The sequence below is a fragment of the Danio rerio genome, chromosome 12 (assembly GCF_049306965.1).
Source record: "Danio rerio strain Tuebingen ecotype United States chromosome 12, GRCz12tu, whole genome shotgun sequence".
NCBI classification, from domain to species: Eukaryota; Metazoa; Chordata; class Actinopteri; order Cypriniformes; family Danionidae; genus Danio; species Danio rerio.
This window is the reverse complement of record NC_133187.1, coordinates 31,496,181-31,519,384: the sequence shown is the minus strand read 5'-3', so window position 1 is coordinate 31,519,384 and position 23,204 is coordinate 31,496,181. Positions and strand designations below refer to the sequence as shown.

General features: G+C 41.0%; 1 long non-coding RNA gene across 1 annotated transcript in view; it reads left to right on the top strand.

The window, feature by feature from the left end:
- LOC141376820 (uncharacterized) overlaps positions 1 to 3,675 on the top strand; it is a 72,010-nt gene extending 68,335 nt beyond the window's left edge. The window contains exon 3 of the long non-coding RNA XR_012388049.1: positions 1,832 to 3,675. This is a non-coding gene — a long non-coding RNA (uncharacterized lncRNA). The remainder of the gene's footprint in view (positions 1 to 1,831) is intronic.
- The last annotated feature ends 19,529 nt before the right edge of the window (positions 3,676 to 23,204 follow it).

Sequence of the window (23,204 nt, the reverse complement as noted above, 5' to 3'; positions counted from 1 at the left end):
CGTGCGCTGCTCTCACCTGGGGAGGTGTGTTCAAAGCCCCTGCTGACTGACTGGTGCTCAGACATCCGCATACACTGCAGCGCATGCCAGAGTGTATGTGGTTATGTGATGTGCATTTTCAGCACTATAGTGTGAACGGAGACCTTTTCAGAAATGCTAGATGAAACACCAGCGTGGACATGGATCATTTTCGTTCTAAAATGCCATTTTAAAACTAAAACCTATTAGTATAAACTGGGCCCTAATTGGCCTAGTGAATGAGTGTGTATGGGTGTTTCCCAACACTGTGTTGCAGGTGGAAGGGCATCTACTGTGTAATCAAGTGCTGGAATAGTTAGCGGTTCATTCTACTGTGGCAACCTCTGAAGTAGAGACTAAGCTGAAGGAAAATGAATGAATGCTAGTAGAGCCCTTTGAAATCCATTTTTTCAATGTAGTGGTGATTTAATCTGTTCATTCATTTATTTTCTTTTTGGCTTAGTCCCTTTATTCTGCCACGGCAGAATGAACCACTAACTTATCCAGCAAATGTTTTATGCAGCAGATGCCCTTCCAGCCATAACTCAACACTGGGAAACACCCATGCACACTCACACACCATGGGCAACTTAGCTTACCCAATTCACCTGTACCATATGACTTGTGGGGGAAACCAGCACACCCAGAGGAAACCCATGCAAACGGGGACAACATGCAAACTCCACACAGAAATGTTCACTGACCCAGTCAGGGCTAGAACCAGTGACCTTCTTGCTGTGAGGCTATTGTGCTACCCACTGTGCCACTGTGATGACCAAAGTGGAGATTTATTGCAATAAAGTGTATTTACTGTATGTTAAAATCACTACACCCTATTTTTAAAAAAAAGTGTTATAGTAAGCTCCAACCAGTCTTTTACTCCATTTTTTTTTTCTTGCCTGTAAATTAAAAACGTGGTCCAATCAGCTTTTCCCCAGTAGACTCTTTTCATGTAGCAGCTGGCTTGTTATTTTTAACCAAAATTCAAACACCCCTCTTGATCTAAATAGCCTGGACGCGGCGTATTGGAAACAGATTTGTTCAGCTGATAAGTCTCGCATAGATGAGCTGCCTCCAGTCCCCTCAGCCATGAAAATGTTGGTAAATGTTTCATTAGCTTAGAATGCAGTTTTAGCGCTCCTGTCTCAGCAGTTTCTCAAGCAGATTTCAGGTGAAAGCCCAACGCATGGAATAAAACCCTGTTTGATTAATCTCTTTAAAGTTCGTGGAGTACAATCATATGAAAAGTCTACACCTTTCTAATGAGCTGCAAATTTTTTCTGTATTGAAGAAAAGGGGTTTTCAAATAGATCTAGCTTTTTTTGTGAATGTGAAACTGCATGAGAGGGATTTAATTGCAGTTTAGGCTTATTTGACCCGATTGGGGTGCTGGATCCCGGAGCCGCAGTGCATATCATTGATTTTCAGGATTTTAAGAGAGAATTCTTCTGATGAATCATAATTGCATAATTGAGGGAGTTGGACTCCTCCCTAGGTCGCTTGAGTCTGCTGCTCAGCACATTTGCATTCACAATTGATTTAGCCATGCATAAATCTTCCTCTCTTTCTCTTCTCTCGCCATCCCTCCTGCTGATACCTTGCCAACAGCCCAATAGCTTTTCCATTTTAATGATTTGTGGACGCAGAATAAACGTTGACCTTATTTGATCCTTCTGAAACGTACGACATGGCCGGGGTTGGCTGTTTGCTCTATTTATGAGTCCGAAGCTGCATTTGTCACATAGTAATCTATAATCCCATTAAATGTATCACGCCAATCATTCCTCTCTCCATGTGTCTGCTTGACTCACAGCGAGCCCCTGGCGGAAGTTGAGCTGCCTGCAGATTGCAGCAGGGTGGTGTTTTTGAAGAGCCCTGCTGTTGCTGTGCAACTGTGTGGTCTCGACCTGAAAAGAGGGCAAAGGCTTATCAGTCCACCCTTGTGATCCTAATGCTGGCCCTATCTGTCTCCGAGTGCCTGCATTACTTCTCTCCTGACTGTGACCCGCCATCGATCACCTCTCTACGGTAGCGCTCTCAAATTTCTCCTCCGAATCTCAGCTGTACCGAAACGCTTTCTTGGCAGCCTCCTATCTCCTCGCTCCATCTTAAACACGTGTCATAAATTCCCTGACGGCGATAATGCGATTTAGAGTCCGAGATGGGTTTTCTTTTTCATTTTCGTCCTGGATGGAAAATAAAATAAAGTGTGTAATTGCATAGTCATGCCCACTCTCTTATCTCCGGCCCCGCAATCTCAGAGCAGAGGTGAAAGCTCCCCAGATTGATGGACGCAGAATAGAGCTCATTCATAGGTAATCCGCTGATAAGGAAGAGCTGCATTTCTGGCAAATGAAAACACAGTGTCGATTTAATGAAATTCCATGCGTGTGTGCTTCCGCTATCTCCTCTTCATCACTGCGGTCTCGGAGTTGAATTCCCCACGTGGCCTGAGAGTGGGCAAATCAAAGCCTGCAAATTGCGGCAAGTTCAACAACAGCTTTTTACAGGAGATACGTAGGCAAGTAATTCAGCTTCTTACTGAGTGCACTGTGTGGAAAAAAAAGACTATTGATCTTGGAGGAAAAAGTGCTAAATGGAAGCTCACTAACCCATGTTATACCCAGGTTGAAGTTAACATTTACTGATTGTATAACAATTAGAAACAGTTATGCAAATTAACACAGATTTGGTTTTCAAAAATGAGTACATTTAAAAAAAAAAATTAAGAACAAGCTGTTAATAATAAGAATCAAAATGCACTTTAAGATATCTTAAATATTCATTGAGTCACATGCATGCACTTTAGAGATGGAATATTACATCCGTTGTACATACTTTAAAGGGGATCTTTTTTATGCGAAAACACTTTTATATTGGGTTTAAACACAGGTGTCTAGCAGCAAGGCAGATTTATTTATATAGCACGTTTCATACACATTGGTAATTCAAAGTGCTTTACATAAGAATAAAAATAATAAAAAATGATTAAAACAGATAAAAAGACATCTGAAATATAGATATCTGAATAATGAAAAAGAAAAGAAGGACATTACAGTGTGATCTGTCAGACGTAGCACAGTGCTCATTCAGTAAAGGCACAGCTAAACAGATGTGTTTTCAGCCTTGATTTGAATGTGCCTAATGTTGGAGCACATCTGATCATTTCTGGAAGCCTGCAGTGAAGGGCATAGTAGCTAAAGGCGGATTCACCCTGCTTTGACTGAACTCTTGAAATTTCTAATTTACTTGATCCTAAAGATCTGAGGGATCTGTTAGCTTTGTATTCAGTGAGCATATCTGTAATGTATTGAGGTCTTAAGGCATTTAGTGATTTTTAGACAAGTAGTAATACTCTAAAATCTATTCTGAATGTAGCTGGGAGCCAGAGTAGAACCTAAGGACTGGTGTTATGTGCTCTGATTTTCTAGTTCTGGTCAGAATCCTGGCAGCAGCTTTCTGGATGAGCTGCAACTGTCTTTTTGGGAAGGCCAGTGAGGAGTCTATTACAGCAATCCACCCTTCTGCTAATAAAAGCATGAACAAGTTTCTCTAAGTCCTCACTAAAGGCATCTAATTCTTGCAATGTTTTTGAGATGATAGTATGCTGATTTACTTACTGCTTTGTCAAGGCTATTAAAATTCAGATCTGACTCTATAATCACACCAAGACTCTTGAATTTATTTACATTTCACACAACAGTATGTGAATATAGCTAGCTTCTAATGGTAAAAAAAAAAAAAAAAAAAAAAAAAATTCTATTTTTATAATTGCACTTCCTTAAAAACAGTCTCTAGAAACACTTTGAATTACATTTTTTCTTGTACATGCCATCAGAGGTTTCAGGTTTCAGTAACAAAACCCAGGCTCATTCTGGAAACCTAGTCCCGTGGACCTTTCTGGAGACAGCGAATTACAAGGCTTGAGGTACGTATGACTGCATTTCATTTTTTTAAGCAAACACTACTGGGCGGTGTGATGCCATTCCCTTCTGTGCTTGCCAGCTGACCGCTTACCTCCATGTGGAGGGCTTTCCAGTTTGTCTGGTTAGCTCGTCGTGTACGTCGGCAGACTTGATGACGCAGAGAGGAGCTCTCGACGACCAGGTTCATGTCCAGGGAGGAGCAGTTCTAGAAATTAGGTAAGACAAAAACAGAACCCAAAAAATGAAGTGAACAAGTAAACAACAGGCTGAGAATGTGGTCAAATCCAAAAATGTGGTCAAAATCAGACGAGGGCTTTTCTTTTTCTGGACAGCTTTTTTTATTGTAAATTGTTGGTTGGGTTTTAGGGTAGTAAGCAAGGGCTGGTCAACTGGTAAAACCACTTGAGTTTAGGGAAGAAGGAGCAGGGTGGATCGGCTGATTGGCCGGTTGCCCAGTTAATCATTCAGCCAGTCGGACGGACAGTCGTTTGACAGCAGCCTTCAGTGGGTTTATGCGAGAATGTCGCTCGTAATAGACCTTCGACATGCAAAAAAGTGCGCACAGCGGCCTCTTGCGGATTCGCGAAAAAAAAAACTGCACAAATACGTACCTCCCGGGACGTATTTCGAGGTCTCCAGAGACATCCGTGGGACTACGTTTTCAGAATGAGCCTGGGTTGGTAGTAACTCGTATAATCATATAAACAAGACAAGACGTGCCGAAAGCAACTAGGATTAATAGATCGGTTCAGCTCTCTGTGAACATCAATCATCATCAAACATGATCAAGAATAAGTTTTACAAGTTTAAAACAGTTTTTAAAACAGTACATGTTTGTAATGAATAACTGTGATTTTACTTTATCACCACAGCCGCATGTCAGTACAATTATAAAAGAAGATGCTTCAATCCTGGTTTGTGGACGTTAAATCTGGTTTATTTTGTACATTAACATAACGAATATCAAAACAGCAGTGGATATTAATGTGTATCATACAGTGCAAAGTTAAACGCGCATGCTGTGTGTGCAACATTGTGACAACATTGTGTGTGACTCATCGTTGCAGAAATGCTTGAATTAACTCCCGAAACAAATACATCAAATAATCATTGGGAAAATTCTTACTGTAGTATTTCTCACAAATATGAGACCTGCTTTCTTCACTGTGCTATTTATCTGGCGCAGCTGAGGTTGAGATTGAGGCACACTCTAACAGGCACAAGGGAACGGTGGGCGGGGATAACTAGCAACAAAAACAGCTACATTGTGTTCAGAGCAGAAATTTCCAGTATCCTGAAAGGTATAATAAATAACCTGATGTGTGTTTTGAGCTGAAACTTTAAAGACACATTCTGGAAACACAAAAGACTTATCATTAATCTTGAAAAAAGGGGGTAAAATACGTGCCCTTTAAAGCAACAATCACTGAAACAGAACAAAATTTCACAGAAAATGAAACAGAAGAACAGAAGAAAAGAAAATGTTTTTGAGGTTCTCAAAAATGTAATTTATTAAAATCTTGAATGAAATGTTAAATTGAATATGTTTTATGATTTTAAGAAATTTGACATTTTCATTACTAAAATATATTTTAACATTTAAGAAATAATTTTGAAAACAAAATTGTAAAATTTAAAGTGTGTTCACTGAATAGTTATATTCAAGCCCATGTACAAACTGCTTTTTTTTAACATGTATTTTGAAGTAAAATTAATGTATTGGTTCTCACCATCATACTGCCTTACAATGTCTTCCTCTATCTAGATCAGATGACCTACATGTGGATGAAATGGCCCTGTGTTGCTCTTAGAGTGTCCAATCAAGGGTGAGTGTCATATCTCTCTGCAGCTATATTGATTATGATCACAGTAATACACTCCTATTCTGGGTCCCCGTAAGAAGAGTCAATACCATCTCAGGCAGCGGTGAGGAGAGTACGAGAGACCACTGTCTATCCTGAAGGGTGAAGATTGCTTGTCTTCTCCTTTTTCTGGGCTACTTGATTGAAGACAGTATCAGAAGCTCTGGAAAGAGCCATCTGTATCAGAGCCCTCTGATGTTTGATGTTGTAGTTCTGTCGGCTTTTCATAAAGGAGGCTGCGCACCTGCATTGTAACAAGTCCGCCTGGGCTCATCCGCTCATATTCGAACAGCCCCAGTCATTGGCATCTCACTCTAAATAAACAGTTTAATTTAATCTTACATTTCAAGTTGCCGGTTGTGCTTCCCATCAAAAATGTCCTCACCCTCTTGAATATAAATAGGCTTTTTAACTCGCGCTCAATACAAATATAATGCTTTGGGTGTTATCTTCATGCTGTGGTAGATATCAATTAGGTGAACCAGGCATGTAATTGATTTTCACCCCGTTAACTCTGCATCGGTAACCTTTGACGTAATGATGCCCGAGCTGTAGTCTGGTCCTTTCTGAGTCTAATTTATCTCAAACGGTGTGCAGATTTACTGCTTGTCCCTCCAACTTTAGGGCACTTTGCCTGGGGGAATGAATATAGTGTATACTGTGTCTGGGGAAAACCATCATGCCATTTATTTTGCTAGTGCAAAAGTAATTTTGGAAGGTGAGTTGCAAGATGGCTGCAGGGTCAGGAGAGTCAGACAGAGGATGGAGAGTTCAGCCTGTGTGATGTGATGGAAACTGCCCTAGAAGGATTGGCACAAAATAAACAAACAACACCGATATGCACAACATGTAATATATTTACACATTTTTAACAGCTACTGCAGTTCAATAAGCCCCACATTGTTATCAGTCGGTAATCACATTCTTTGTATCTATTGGTAGTCACTCAATTTGGTTTATCTCTTGTAAACCAATCAAAATTAACAATTAGGCGCACATACTATTTGCAATATGAGTAGAGCTGGGTATTTTTAAAGATTTGTTTTTTGCACAAGCTGTGCCAAATTAACTTAAATGATACTTAAAAGACACACAAAATGATGTTGGTAATGATGATTTATTTTTTTTTATTGAACAATATACTGTATAAACTGTTTTAAACCTATACACCCTGATACAGATAACTTGAAATGGCTAAAAGACTAAACGTCCACATTCTTTCCTTACTCCCAGGGCCATTTATATCAAAGTTGATATTTTGCCACACCATGCTGGGGTTTCGTAACAACTAATTTTTGCGAGCCCAACAATTTTTCATTAGCCCAACACTCAACCCCAAACCTGGAGGACCAGGACATACATACATACACTATGGACAATTTAACTTACCCAATTCATCTATAGCGCATGTCTTTGGATTTGTGGGGGAAACCGGAGCCCAGTCAATCATTCAGCCAGTCGGATGGATGGTCGTTCAACAGCGTCCTCCATTGGGTTTACCCGAGAACGTCGCGAACGCGAACGGCGCTCGAGAGACGTTTGACATGCAAAAAAGCTCGCACAGTGGCCTTTTGTGGATTTGCGAAAACAAAAACTGCACAAATACCTACCTCCCAGGATGTATTTAGCGGTCTCCAGAAACGTCCGCGGGACCACAATTTCAGAATGAGCCTGGGTTGCAGAAATGCCAACTGACCCAGCTGGGACTCCAACCAGCAACCTTCTTGCTTTGAGGCGACAGCGCTACCCACTTTGCCACCGTGTCATTTAAATATCTACTTGCTAATTTAACTTTTCTCTTTTGTCAGATGAGTTCAGGCAGTGCCTCTGTCCTGCTGCACTTCAGCAAAATTGAGCATCACAAGCAAAATCACCACCTTGTGTCGTATAACCTATCTCAACCAATTAGCGTCTTTGTCAAGGCAGAATTTCATATGCAACCAATAATTTTAAACTAGGGGTGCCCGAATTTTCTTATGAAGGGGCAAAAACCAAACTTAATTGAGGCTAGTGGGCCGAAGGCAAATATAGGTAGGGTAATTTGCCATGGGTAATTTGTTTAAAAATGACTTTTTTTATATGTTTTATATTAGCTAATACAGTATATTTTTTACATTTTATAATAAACTTACTACAGTAAAAACAAAACAATCGAATTTATAACAAAATTGCACCAGTTTTTGCCTTGATTTGCTTGCCGATGTCTTCTGTATATTCTATTATCTGTCGGGTGACAGGTTTTACATTTTATAAAAAAAACATATTGGTTTACAGCATTTATTTAAAACATTTAATTTTAGTTAGCTTTTTTGTAGCTCAGCTTTAAAACAAACAAAAATTTTTAGATCTCAAACAAACAATCATTCGCCTCAACCCTCTCCATCATTCTCATTATCCTCTCAGATGGAAAATTTAGCCAAATCAAAGGTTACAATTTGGTTTGCAGGCCCTACTTTGGGCATCTCTGTTAAACAGAGACATAGTGAATCATTTAAAGAAATTAACATGTTAAGTTCAGAGAAATTAAAACATTAATTAAAAAGTTTTTTTTGCTGCCTAATGATTATTCTAAACTTACCTGTTTAAGTTTTGATGCCAAAACTTGTTATTTTAAGTAATGTCAAGCTAAAATAACTTAATATCTTTAGTAATGACAACAGCGGGGTTTACAGTGTAATGTAATGTAATGTGTATTTATATAGCGCATTTATTGTGTATGGCCATACACCCAAAGCGCTTCACAATCATGAGGGGGGTCTCTCCACAGTACCACCAGTGTGCAGCATCCACTTGGATGATGCGACGGCAGCCACAGGACAACGGCGCCAGTGCGCTCACCACACACCAGCTATAGGTGGAGTGGAGAGACAGTGATCGAGCCAATTCGGTGGAAGGGGATGATTGGGAGGCCATGATCGTAAGGGCCGATAGAGGGACTTTGGCCAGGACACCGGGGTTACACCCCTGCTCTTTCACGAGAAGTGCCATGGGATTTTTAATGACCGCAGAGAGTCAGGACCTCGGTTTAACGTCTCATCCGAAAGACGGCGCCCACTGACAGTATAGTGTCCCCTTCACTTTTACTGGGGCATTAGGACTCACACAGACCACAGGTTGAGCGCCCCCTGCTGGCCTCACTAACACCACTTCCAACAGCAACCTAGTGTTCCCTAGTGGTCTCCCATCCAGGTACTAACCAGGCTTAGCCCTGCTTAGCTTCAGTGAGTAACCGGTCTTGGGCTGCAGGGTGATTTAGTGTAGACTAAATTTATTACTTTTTTAATACCAAGCCCACATATATCCAAATATAAACTTGCAAACAAATATTAATACATTGATTCATTTGATTCAGCTTAGTGCCTTATTTATCAGGGGTTGCCACAGCGGAATAAACCATTAACTATTTCAACATGTCCTACGCAGCAGATGCCTATCCAGCTGCAGCACTCATACAATCTCGCATTCACACACAAACTCATACACTATGGCCAATATAGGTCATCCAGTTCACTTATACTGCATGTCTTTAGACTGTGGGAGAAACTAGAGCACTCGATGGAAACCCACATGAACATGAGATGCACATGCAAACTCCACACAGAAATGCCAACTGGCCCAGCCGGGACTCAAACAAGCGACCTTCTTGCTGCGAAGCGACAGTGCTAACAACTGAGCCACCGCCATAAACAAATATAAATTACTACATAAAATTACATTACAAATTTACAATTAATCCTAACCCAACTAAAATAATTAAACTCTAAATAACAGTTTAAGAGTTCACACTTAGCTGATGATTGGTAATAAGCTAGTTTGGCATGCTGTCCCGGGAGAGAGCCCCGAGCTCATGAGAGCCTCAAGCCCGGGGCTCCCTCCCGTTGCAGGGCGAGAGAGGAGTTTGAGCTCGGGTAGATCTCGAGAACCCCCCTCCCTCCTGCTGCGTGAGGGTTGCTAAGGTGATGCATTGCTGAAAGAATTGAATCGAATTTGGTGCTAATTTGGTTTAGTCAATTTACTTAAGTGTCATGTTTTGGGAGTGTGGGAGGAAACCGGAGGACCCGGGGAAAACCCACGCAAGCACGGGGAGAACATGAACTCCGCACGAAAATGCTGACCGTTTGGGTAGATACCCGAACCGGAGGCATTTTACTGTGAGGCTGCAGTGCTAGCCACTGGGCCGCCGTGCTGCCCTGTAGACAAAGGAGGAGGCGAAAGGGTGGAAGGGGGGATTCTTCAAGACGAAGATGACTAAAGGTAAGGTGTTTGGTTATTTATACTTGGTTAGGAGTTGTCTGATTGGTGGTTCGTACATTAGCTTGACTCTGGGCCAGCCGTGTCAATCATAAGCACGTGATCCTCTCGAAATTAGTTTATGAATAAACTTCACTTACTGTACTATTAACAGATTCCAGCCTCAAATTTCAGCAATTCTTTTGCAGAAATAGGACCATATTTGATTTCTCTATCAATAATGGCACTTGTCCTGGCCTCTTGCATGATATTGTTTAAAAAAATGGAGTATACGGTTTATTTTACTATAAGATGTACAAGAATTTATAGGCTATAAGCATGACATTGTATAAGCCTGGCAGTCTGTCATGCAATAACATGCTGTGTCGGTGCTTTTTCACAGAAGTTATGATCGATGAAAATGGCTTACTGATTTAAATTTAGCCTATTGATTTATTCATGTAAAGAAACATGTTTCCAATCTTCCAGCTCTCCTGTTTGCTGATTGCTATTGACATCTTGGGCATTTAATTGGTAACAAAATGAGGCAGCAAAATCTGCGTTCTGATTCAGTCAAATTGTAGACACTGTAGTACTTATATAGACACTGGTTTGGGTATCCAACAATAATTACAGTATGTAGAGTGAGAGTCCAGAGTATCCTGGAGAAGGGTAAATTTGAATCTTTCTGAAAAATCTAATTTTCAGAATCTTACATTAAAATTTCCCCTAAGGAAATACAGAAATTGGCCATAACAAATATACAAATCTGGAGTTTTATTTAAATAAAACATGTGCACAACATTTTTTGGGGAGGAGTAACTCAATATTTTAATGCACTACTTTTAAAAGTACATTCCCCAATGCTGAACATCACTGTTAAAAATATAACCAAAGCAACATCTGTAGCATTACTGTACTTTATGAGAAGTAAATGTCAATAGAGAGCTTACATATAATTTATCAAGAACTTTACAGTTGTAATAAAGCATTCAGCTGATCATAATGACCAAAAATTGGTAGTCATATCAAGACTCCTGATTGTAGCTTAATGCCATGTAATTTAGCTCAGTTTTGTGAATGGATTTCAAGCAATGGTCGGAGGTTACATACAGTAGGGTGCTTGGACATCTGGACGTATTTCTGACCCGTTAAGCACAGTGGTATTAGTAATAATAGGCTACGTGCACCGCAGAAAGGGTCAACTATCAGGCAACTGCCGAAAGCTGGAGTTTTTATGACACTGGGGATATCATATCATAAGACCTACTGAGAGCAGAGTTTCAGCTTGGATGAATTTAATGTGTTTTATCAGCCTTTCGGAAAGCTGTTTATCAACTCTTGTTTTTCCCCGCGTACAACTCTAAAATGCAGAAAATTAGATTTCACACGAGTTCACACAACAGCGATTCCAGACGTGCAAACGTGATAACAGGCAAAAGAAAGCACAGATAGTCTGCCTGATAAATGTGACAGTCTGCGACTCCCGTTCGATCACATCAGGCGTCAGCGAGGAGGATACATACACACATAAACCTTATCCACGTGCGGATCAATAAAAAGCCAATAAGCTTTATTAGCCTGCATACATGTCTAAGATGAAGCCTATAAAAGAAAGAATCGGATCCGAGTGAAGAGGCCTGGGGAGAAAAGAGACAGGAGAGATAAATATGCCTTTTCCCTCCAGTCTCTCTCTTCCTCTGCCTTAATTTGCTGTCATTATAACCTATTGGGGGTTTGCTCTTGGCAATAAAGAGAGAGAAGACAGACAATTTTGCTGTCAGCCCCCCAGCACAGTAATTTGATTTGTAGCTCCAGCAGATCGTGGAGTGTAGACTGAGTCAGTGGTGCTCAGTGTTTCAAGGTTACTGTGGGAGGTCTGCTTAATCTCCTACAGAGAGCTGCATCTCATCTTCCACTCTTCAAACGCTTGTCCTCCTAGTCTTACTCTCCACTTCTGCACTCGTGTTTACACACAAGCAGAATTCAACAGGGCCGTCCTGAGCGGCTCTTGCCTTCTCGCCTCCCTCTGAGATCTTCCAAATCACTGCGCTAAAGAGAGAGCGCTGCAAACAAAGCTACAGAAGCTGACTTTAAGCACTCAGATAATGAATGCTTGAGAACTTATTTTCTGCTTCAAAAAGACACAAGATGGTCTGTGCCAATTTTATTTTTATTAAAACAAAAACTAGTAGACAATTATTGTGAAATATTGTGAGTATTGTTATTTATTTTTTTGTGCAAGTTAAGTTATTTTATACAACATTTATATTTATTCTGTGTAATTAGCTTTTAAAATGTGATATTTTACTGTATTCATAAAAGCACATTTTATTTTTAATAGGCTGCACTGAATTAGGGTGGCGTAGAGGCACAGTGGGTAGCGATGTTGCCTTACAGCAAGAAGGTTGCTGATTCAATCCTCGGCTGGGTCAGTTGGCATTTCTTCGTGGAGTTTGCATGTTCTCCCCGTGTTCACGTGGGTTTCCTCCAGGTTCTCCAATTTACCCCACAGTCCAAAGACATGGGCGGTAGATGAATTGGGTAAGCTAAATTGTCCAAAGTGTATGTGTGTGTATGAGTGTGTATGGGTGTTTCTCAGTGTTGGGTTGCAGCTGCAAGGGCATTCGCTTTGTAAAACATATGCTGGATAAGTTGGTGGTTCATTACACTGTGGCAACCCCTGGTTAATAAAGGGACCTAGCCCAAAGAAAATGAATGAATAAATGAATGCACTGATTAAACAAAAATCTATTTAATTTAACTTATTAATGATTAAAGTATTTTTGTTTACCAGGATGCATGTATTAAATGCAATTATACTCAATTTAATTAATAAAATCATAAAAAATATTTGTAAAAGAAATCTGTAATATTGTAACATAAACAGTTAAAGTTAGAATTATAAGCCCCCCAACCACATATAGTCAGTAAAACGCTTTTCAACGTTTATTAAACTCATTTGGTCATCATCTGTTTCTTTTAGAGTCTATAAGTTTAATATTAAGCCTTGAAAGGCAAATACTTAATTTATTTCATGGGGCATATACTTCAATAAATATACTGTAATTCAATAATTTATTTAAAGCATAAAATTTAATAAACATGAACATAATAATAATTAGATAAAATTAACAGCTGCATTGGAAAAATAATATTTAGCTCAGCCTTGTGTGTTTAAAAACATGAAATAAATGTTACAGAAATCTAAATTTTAACTTTCTCAAGCATCAACATACTGTATTGTTACAACACTAAATTATATATATTGTTTTATTGTATTTGTTGATAAGTAATGCTTCAATGAATGATCTGCCAGATGGAACCGTCTAATTCTAAGTGGAAAATGACTTTTCAGAATGAGAAGGTTTTATCTTCATTTACCTTCATTTATGTCTCAATAGCTCAATATCTCTGAAGCTCAATATCTCAAATCATTTAGAACGCAGATAGAACCTTATATTTCTAAGGTGACGATTTATTAACATACATAGTAACCATTACTATATGCCTGAATAATAATATACAAATGTTAATTTGAATAATTTATTTATCATTTACTAACTAATTCTAAATTATCCTAAAACCCACCAGCTACTCTTAAATACAAATGATTTATATATAATGCGATTCCTTATTTAGCCATGAAAAATTAATCAGTAACAAAGTATGAAAGTACAACTATTAAGCACATTTAAAGTGTGCTTAAAATAAGTCAAGATTAGAGCATTTGTATCTGCAGTTGTAAACGTCTATTAATGTACAGTTAATGCTGATAATGAATTCACTATGCTTAATAGATGATTCATAGTGTGTAACTATTAAGTGTTACCATTTTTGTCTGCCACTCATTCATAATTTCAAGTTCTCTTTCATTCTTTCAGTTTTTTTTGTTTCATCCATCCATTCTTTTACTTAAAATGTCTACGACCTTATGAACTTTTTAAAAAGCTTTCAGAGAAATTTTTGTCAAGCCCACATTCAAAATTCGTCCTGACAGACTTTTCATTTCTATTTAAAATGCAGTTCATTGCAGCCAGCACGGCACAGGTGGCTTTCATGCTTGACCCCTGATCTTTACATACACTCTCTGCATTAAAACACTAGCAGTAAAGAGATTAACAGCCTATGGCCTTGTGATTGCTAATTCAAGCAAGTGCTAATACAACTGTTTTTGAGCTGTGTTACCAGGCCACACAGTCTGAGCTGTGATATCGCAATATTACACTGCGAGCTGATAGTTATCCAGACTGTGACTGAATCATATCTCAGCGAAGCCATCAGCATGTTCGAGGAAGGACCTCCATTGTGCAAAATGTCAAAGTGTGGGAGGATCGGCACATGCACAATGCCACGCACACACATTTAGAAATAACACGTAGAAATGTCGCCCATATGTTTGCTAGCGTTGCCTGAGAGACTCGATGAATGAACGCAAAGACCACAGGCAGGATTTGACGTTTCTGAGGTTGCAGAAGGACATTGTAGCTTTATTCAAATTCCACACCCGATGCAGGCTTTTGAGCAATTCACACAAAAGAGAGTGAATCATCTGTCATAATAAATGGCTTAAAGCTCAAGCGGTGGAAATAAATAAATAAAGACATGAAAATAAAAGAGCTGTTTTTTTTTTTTTCCCTCTTTGTCCATAATTGCTGGACCGCAATGCTCTGTGTGAGTTTGTGTTGGTGCTGAATGTGTGGTCGGTCAGGTGAAGGTTGACTCGAGTCGAGGTGAATACAGCTCGGATAGGGAGGGGGGCGAATGCAGTTCATGCAGCTCTTTTGGCGGCAGGGGGGGCTCTGATGAAGATGCCTAGATAAAGACTGGCCGCTAATGTGAGTCATTACTCAGTGGCACTCTGCTCCTGTTCTCCTGTCTTATTGAGAAAATTACTTCTCGCGGCATGTGATGAAACAGCCAGGAGGACAAAAGGGATACCTCATGCAAAACAGTGTTGTTTCTTTTATAACGAGTTGAGAAAGTCATTTGCACATTGGCCACGGGAATAAAACTTGTGGTTATTTCACGGCTGGTTATTTAAGTTTTAACCAATTTGTATAATGTAATGGTTTTGTAAGGTCTATAGGAATCTAATGGAGGTCTGAGCATTGCACTTGTCTGATCTGACAAGAGTGAAAATCAATTACTTTTTCATTCTCCTTCCCAACTTGTTATCAATTTGAGAAGGGTGAACCGGTGCAGAACTCATGGTTATCCAAGGACATGTCCTTTCTGTCTGTGTGTGTGTGTGGAGTGTTTATTTTTCTGCAACTACACTCAAATGTGTAGACGATGTGATTTTTATGTTAGGCTAGAAACTGACAGGTTAAAGAGCTGTAAAATTGTGAAGTGAGATAATAAACCAGCAGCTTTGGATTAAGATGAAGTGAGATATAAAACCTTAACAGCGCAAACTGTGTGATTTTTTTTTTCAAAGTTTTCCACTATAAATAATAACACTTCTGAGAATTATGTATAAAATTATACCAGTATCCTAATAAAAGCTGCTTTATTTCACATGGGGCCACAAATTTAGATCATGTGTCCAGATGAATAATGTTCAATTGATCTTGGTGACCCTCGTGTTATCGAACACTTTGGCTGAAATAAATTATTAATGTCTGACTCCTAATAAAGCCATCAAAATCCCTGCATTCCTGCTGCTAGATGCCTTTTTGGATCAAATTACTATCACAATATTGCATCCTAATACTTTGTTTTGTATAATTGTAAGTATACCAACAGCTCTAAGTACATGCTTGAGCAGATTATGTGTTCTCTGTTTTTGTCTAGTCTGATACTCTAGGTCTGCTCATCCATACAAATGTGCTTAAAAGTCAAGTCCTGTTTACTTTGTTGTTTTGGAAGATGAACATTTAGGGAGAGTATTCTCTTAGTCCCACAGTGCCCAACTACAAAACTGTGACATCTGTACCATCCAGGGTACCATATGGTTTAAATGACCCACTGACTGGAAGGATGTGTTCACTCTTCAGAACACGTCTCTACATCTAACCCTACTTTACATACACAAATACAGAGTTCTGAAGGTGTATTTAGCAAAGAATTCTGATGGATGCAATGACTTTCGTACTAGGACAGGTATTCCCAATTTTCTCAATCAAAATCCTTTTACCCAGAAAATACCTTACATGTTATTTAAAAATGTTCTAATAATATAAGAAGGCATTTGCATGTTCGCTGATGCTTTTAATCAGAATGTCCGCTGGGTCCTAAAAAGTCTTAAATTTGAAAAACACATTTTTGGGCCTTAAAAAGTTTCAATTTCACTGAAATTGTGTTGTAGATTTTGTAATGTAATGTGTATTTTATATAGCACATTTATTGTGTATGGCTATACACACAAAGCAATTCACAATCATGAGTCTGGGTTTCTCCACACCACCACCAGTGTGCAGCATCCGCTTGGATGATGCGACGGCTGCCACAGGACAACGGCGCCAGTGCGCTCACCACACACCAGCAATTGGTGGAGTGGTGAGACAGTGATAGAGCCAATTCGGTGGAAGGGGATGATTGGGAGGCCATGATCGTAAGGGCCGATAGAGGGACTTTGGCCAGGACACAGGGGCCACACCCCTGCTCTTTCACGAGAAGTGTCATGGGATTTTTAATGACCACAGAGAGTCAGGACCTCGGTTTAACGTCTCATCCAAACGACGGCGCCCACTGACGGTGTAGTGTCCCCTTCACTTTCACTGGGGCATTAGGACTCACACAGACCGCAGGTTGAGCGCCCCCTGCTGGCCTTACTAACACCACTTCCAACAGCAACCTAGTGTTCCCTAGTGGTCTCCCATCCAGGTACTGACCAGGATCAGCCCTGCTTAGCTTCAGTAAGTAACCGGTCTTGGGCTGCAGGGTAATATGGCTGAGGGTCTTGAATCATCATCGTTTTGAATCATTTTAAACGAGTCTCAATTTTCACATAATGGTACCCAATAAGTCTGACGACAATTCAATCACTAACAATCCATTTGTTAATTTTTCCCCTAATTCATCAGGGGTCACCACAATGGAAGAAACCATTAACTATTCTGGGATAAGTTTTTACGCAATGGATGACCTTTCTGTCTCAGTACTGGGAAACATCCATACACACTTAAGCCTGATTTATACTTCTGCGTCAAGTGACCGGCGTAACCCACGGCGCAGGCCTGTCTCTGTTGGTCTGCATTAACACTTCTGAAATGCTAGTTGGCAGTGAGGTGTAAATGTTCCTCTGTGTCGACTTTCTTCGCTGCTTTTTTGCTTTTCCTGAACACTTCCGGGATGTACAAGTGGCTCAAACTCGCTCATTTTGAGGCAGGAACCGGCGGACGTGCAGCAACTTTAACTATGAGGTAAACACAAAACAAAACTTTCCATCCGGAGCTCCTTTACGGGACTCCACACTTGTAAACAATCGCTACATTGGGTTTGCGCCATTCGCGCGGCTCTCGGTCCCGCCCCGACTAGTCAGCGCTACCAAGCCGACCAATCACAGAGCTTGCGCTACGCGTTGTTGCGACGTGTAGTTACATTTTTTGAGAGGTGCACGTCAGTGACGGCCACGGCGAAGGGCTATGTGTCAGCGCCATAACATACGCCGGTGTTTGGCGCAGAAGTATAAATCAGCCTTTACATTCACACATGCACTCATACACTATGGCCAATTAAATTTATCAATTCACCTTTAGTGCATGTTTTTGGACTGTGGGGGAAACCTGAGCAACCACAGGAAACCCATATGAACGTGGGAATAATGTGCAAACTACACACAGAAATGCCAACTGGCCCAGCCGGGACTCGAACCAGAGACCCTCTTGCTGTCAGGTGATAGTGCTAACCACTGAGGTACCATGCTGTTTACAATCCAATTTAACAAAACGTTTACATTTATTTTTGTATTTAAGCTTTTATTGCAAATAGATGCTATTCACAACATCTGTAAAACATTTTTTTTCAAGTGAATTCTCCAAATTAAAATGCCAAATTAGGCAAAGAAAACCAAAAACAATTACACAATCTCTCATGATAATAACAGAGCAATTATCTCATTACATTTACATTATCTTCCATTTATACAAAAATTATTTACAGAAGAAAGGTGGAGCAGGCATAATGTTTATAAATAGGCATTAAACTAAAGGTTTTATAATAAAAGTACATTCAGTTGAATAGGAGTTATATATTCAATCAATTTTACCAGAAGTCAACAAATATGTATTTTTAATTTATTCACAAATAATGTTTTCACCATAATAAATATACTTTTAACTACATTGTAACCCCCCTCCCCCTAATTTTACAGAAAATATCCCAAAACTTTTTACAGTAATTTTTTGTCATTTAAATTTATATGTAGAACTTACTAAAATGACAAACAATCTCTCTAAATTCACAGTTTGACATTTTAGGTACTTTATCATTAAAGACAAATTACTGACATTTTTGTTTTTTTGTACAGGAAAATTACAGTATTATTCATACAGTATTATAAATAATACTGATATACTAATATTGAACGGATTTGATCGTAATAATCTAGGAAATGTCTGTAAAATAACAGTGTTTTTCTGTAAACATTTTAATGAAAATATCTGTAGATTTATTATATTTTGCACTTTATTTCAACAAAGACATTTTATTGTAATTTTATGGTTTTTGTTTGGCAGCTGTAGCTGCCAGTCATTTGACGTTTTTTTTTTTTTTTTTTTACAATTTTTTTTCTTACAGTGTATGTTAAGCTTATCTTCAAAAAAAAAAAAACATTGCTGAAAATAAGTGTGTATACAGTGCTCAGCATATATAAGTACACCCCTCACAAATCTATCTTTAAATTTTATATTTTTAATAGGAAGCTATACAATATTATTTTCTGCATGATTAGTTAGTGCTGAAGTCAAATCTGGAGTTTATCTAACAAAATAACTTAAGATATCATTCCAAAAACTAGTACACCCAAATGTATATGTTATAGAAAAATATTAAATACAAATTTAAAAAGAAGGAAAAATCAAGACAAGCAAAAGCAAAAAATAAAAATAAAAAAATGAAAAATTTAGTTCAATATTTCAATATTTTGCTTGAATTTAGTTGTATTATTTTTTTAAATTCTAAATATGTTTGGTGACTTACATATTATAATATTTTAATAAATATATCTGTTTAATATATATATATATATATATATATATATATATATATATATATATATATATATATATATATATATATATATATATATATATATATATATATCTGTTCCCCTTCTAGGGAACTTCAACACTGCGTCTAACCAGAACGCTAGGGGAACACCTCTTTTATACGCGTCTTGAAGCACATGTGAAATCAATCTAATGTAATTAAGCAGGTGTCGTCAGACCAGAGAGTATAAAAGCCTGTACTGAGCATTCAGTTTCAACTTCTTTGCTTTCAAGAAGCACGCACGTGAAAATACACCCTCTTTCTGTGAACTTTCATTACTGATTTGCATACACAAAATACAAAAAAACTGACAACTTACTTTTTTATTTTGGTATGGCAGAGAAAAACTTTAAACGTTGTGTGCCTCCATGCCCTCGCTTTATTACGGCTGGTGACTCACATGATTTGTGTTTAGAGTGTTTGGGAGAAGAGCATGCCCTGGTAGCATTTGAGAATGCTGACTGTGGACACTGTGACGTTCTCTCCCGTAAAGAGCTGCGCAGTCGGAGAGAGTTCTTTAATAAAGCTCCCGTGGCGCACGCTCCTCGCGGTTCGGGTCCCGCTCGTGCTGAGGCTGAGCGTCGATTTCGGTCGTGGGGTTCGCAGCTAGATCTGGCGGATGAGATGGAGACGGACTCTGTCCTTTCTCTCTCTGGATCCGTGAGATCTAATCCTCCTTCGGGAGCGTCAGAAGCACGCTCTGCGGTTTCTTCTGCGCCTCGTGGGAGGGCGGCGTCCTCCGTTTCCGAGGAAACCGAGGCGCCGCAGCAACAAATAAAAAGAGGGTCGGGGAATCTGCCGCCCCAGTCAGTGGGATATGAGGAGTTAGTGGAGGTGATTTCACGTGCTGCTGACAGGTTCGAAGTAATAGATTGGCAGCCAGCACGTGAGCAGCAGCAGCTGCGTCTGACAGGAATGCTGGATGAGAGAGAATTACCCAGCAGAGTAGATCCTCCACTAAGGGACCTCCCCTTTTGTCCCGAACTACATGATGTGGTTTCTAAATCATGGAAAAATCCGTATTCAGCATGGTTAATGACACCAAAAACAGCTATTTATTCAGCAGTTCGTGGGCTAGGGGAAAAGGCATGTACAGTAATGCCAATGATAGAAGAGGACTTAGCGTGTCATCGTCGTTCAGATCTAAAATCTGCAAGGGTCCCTCCTTTGTTGTCGAGACCATTAAGAGTAACATCGGGTCTAGTCAGTAAAGCATATATGACGGCTGGTCAGTCTGTTGGATGCCTGCACACCATGTCAGTGCTGCAGGCATATCAGGCTGACCTAATTAAAGAGTGCCTAGATGGTGGGGGAGCAACACCCGAACAGCTTCGAGAAGCTCTTCGGGCGTCAGATCTAGCTTTAAGAGCTACTAAAGAGGCAGCCTCTAGTTTGGGGCGATCTATGGCTACCCTGGTGGCTACTGAGCGGCACCTCTGGCTGACACAAGCAGAAGTGTCAGAAACCGATAGAGCTATTCTTATGGACGCTCCAATATCGAGCTCAGGGCTCTTCGGTGACGCCGTTGATCGCGTCGCCGAATCCCTCGACAGAGTTAAAAAACGCTCTAGCTCCCTCGGGGACTTTCTCCCCCCAAGATCAAAAAGTCAGGGCCAGCCGTCAACCAGCTCCTCATATCATAAAGTACAAAGGATAAAACAAAGTCCTGACGTGTTGGGAGTCAGGCTTTCCAGGGCCCACCCTGGACACCGAGAGCACCATTCAGCGCTCTCACTGAACCAGGGTCCGCGGAGAAAGGGAGAGACCACCTCACCACGTATGCTGGTGGGGGGCTCTGTGTCTCCCGGGGTCTCCTCTGCAGGGGGGTCAAAGAACAACCAGAGGCCAGTCTCGAGAGGCTGGTACCCCTAGCACATTTTTTGGCAGCGTGGAAACACCTGCCGATGGTGTCCCAGTGGGTCCTGTTCACAGTAGAACATGGCTACAAAATACAGTTTTGTGCACGCCCACCTTGCTTCAACGGTATTGCACCCACCATAGTGAAGCCAGAAGAGGCTCTGGTTATGGAACAGGAAGTACTGGCCTTATTAATAAAAGGCGCAATAGAGCGTGTTCTCCCACTCGACAAAGAGTCAGGGTTTTACAGCCGGTATTTTATAGTTCCCAAAAAGGATGGGGGATTGCGTCCCATATTAGATCTGAGAAATCTAAATCGGTCCGTCGAGGCCCTCAGGTTCAGGATGTTAACCATCAAAAACGTGGTGTCACAAATTCAGTCCGAGGACTGGTTTGTGACGATAGACCTGAAAGACGCATACTTCCATATTTCCATCCTTCCCCAACACAGGAAATACCTGAGGTTCGCTTGCGGGGGCGAAGCGTTCCAGTATCGGGTTCTTCCATTCGGCCTAGCTCTGTCACCTCGAACCTTTACCAAAATAGTCGAAGCGGCACTAGCTCCACTTCGTATGCAGGGGATACGTATCCTAAACTACATAGACGATTGGCTAATTCTAGCTCAGACTCACGATATGGCAGTTCGGCATCGAGATGTCGTTCTCACCCATATCAGAAGGTTGAGGTTTCGGTTAAACACCGCAAGAAGTGTGCTTGTTCCAGCCAGGACGACCATTTCTTTAGGTGTGCTATGGGACTCCATGACGATGCGAGCACGTCTGTCCCCGCCATGAATCGCTTCGATTCAGTCAACCGTACACAGAGTCAAACTAGGCCAGTTCATCACTGTGAAACACTTTCAGAGGTTGTTGGGTCTCATGGCAGCAGCAGCCAGCGTGATTCCGTTCGGTCTGCTGTACATGAGACCCCTGCAGTGGTGGCTCAAATCCAGGGGGTTTTCCCTCAAGGGGAATCCTTTCCGCATGATCAAGGTCTCGCGGCGCTGCCTTCGAGCCTTAAGTATGTGGAAAATACCCTGGTTCCTGTCCCAGGGCCCAGTGTTGGGGGCTGTCTGTCATCGCGTCATGCCTATGACAAATGCTTCTCTGACGGGCTAGGGAGCAACGGGCTTGATCCGCATGATCAAGGTCTCGCGGCACTGCCTTCGAGCCTTAAGTATGTGGAAAATGCCCAGGTTCCTGTCCCAGGGCCTAGTGTTGGGGGCTGTCTGTCATCGCGTCATGCTTATGACAGATGCTTCTCTAACGGGCTGGGGAGCAACCCTGAGGGGGCTTCCCGCAGTGGGACGATGGGGAGAACATCATCATTACTGGCACATAAACTGCCTGGAGATGATGGCCGTGTTTCTGGCCTTAAAACACTTTCTCCCAGATCTAAGGGGCCATCATGTTTTAGTCTGCACGAACAACACATTGGTGGTCGCTTACATCAACCAGCAGGGGGGTCTGAAGTCTCGAATGCTATGCAAACTAGCACATCGGATCCTCCTGTGGGCCCAGAACAAAATCCTGTCCATCAGGGCAATGTATGTCCCGGGCCATCTGAACATGGGAGCAGATCTCCTGTCGAGGCAGGGGGTGAGATCCAGGGAATGGAAACTTCTTCACCCCGAGGTGGTGGAGTCCATTTGGGAAAGATTAAGGAAAGCGCAGGTAGACCTGTTTGCTTCCCAAGAGACCACGCATTGCGTACTATGGTTTTCTCTCTCGCATCCAGCCCCTCTGTGACTGGTTGCCATGGTTCAGACATAGCCGAGGCTACGTCTGTATGCTTTTCCCCCGATCGCTCTGCTCCCAGGAGTCCTGGAGAGGGTCCGTCAAGACTGAGTACAGTTACTGCTGGTAGCCCCGGTTTGGCCTACCAGGATTTGGTTTTCGGACCTCATAGCCCTGCTGGCGGATCTCCCGTGGGAGATCCCCATCAGGAGGGACCTTCTGTCCCAGGCGGGAGGAATGATACTTCATCCCCTATCCGACCTGTGGAAACTGTGGGTGTGGCCTCTGAGGGGGCCCACCTCATAGAGTATGGACTGTCAACCGAGGTTGCTCAGACCATTCTAAGCTCCAGGGCTCCCTCC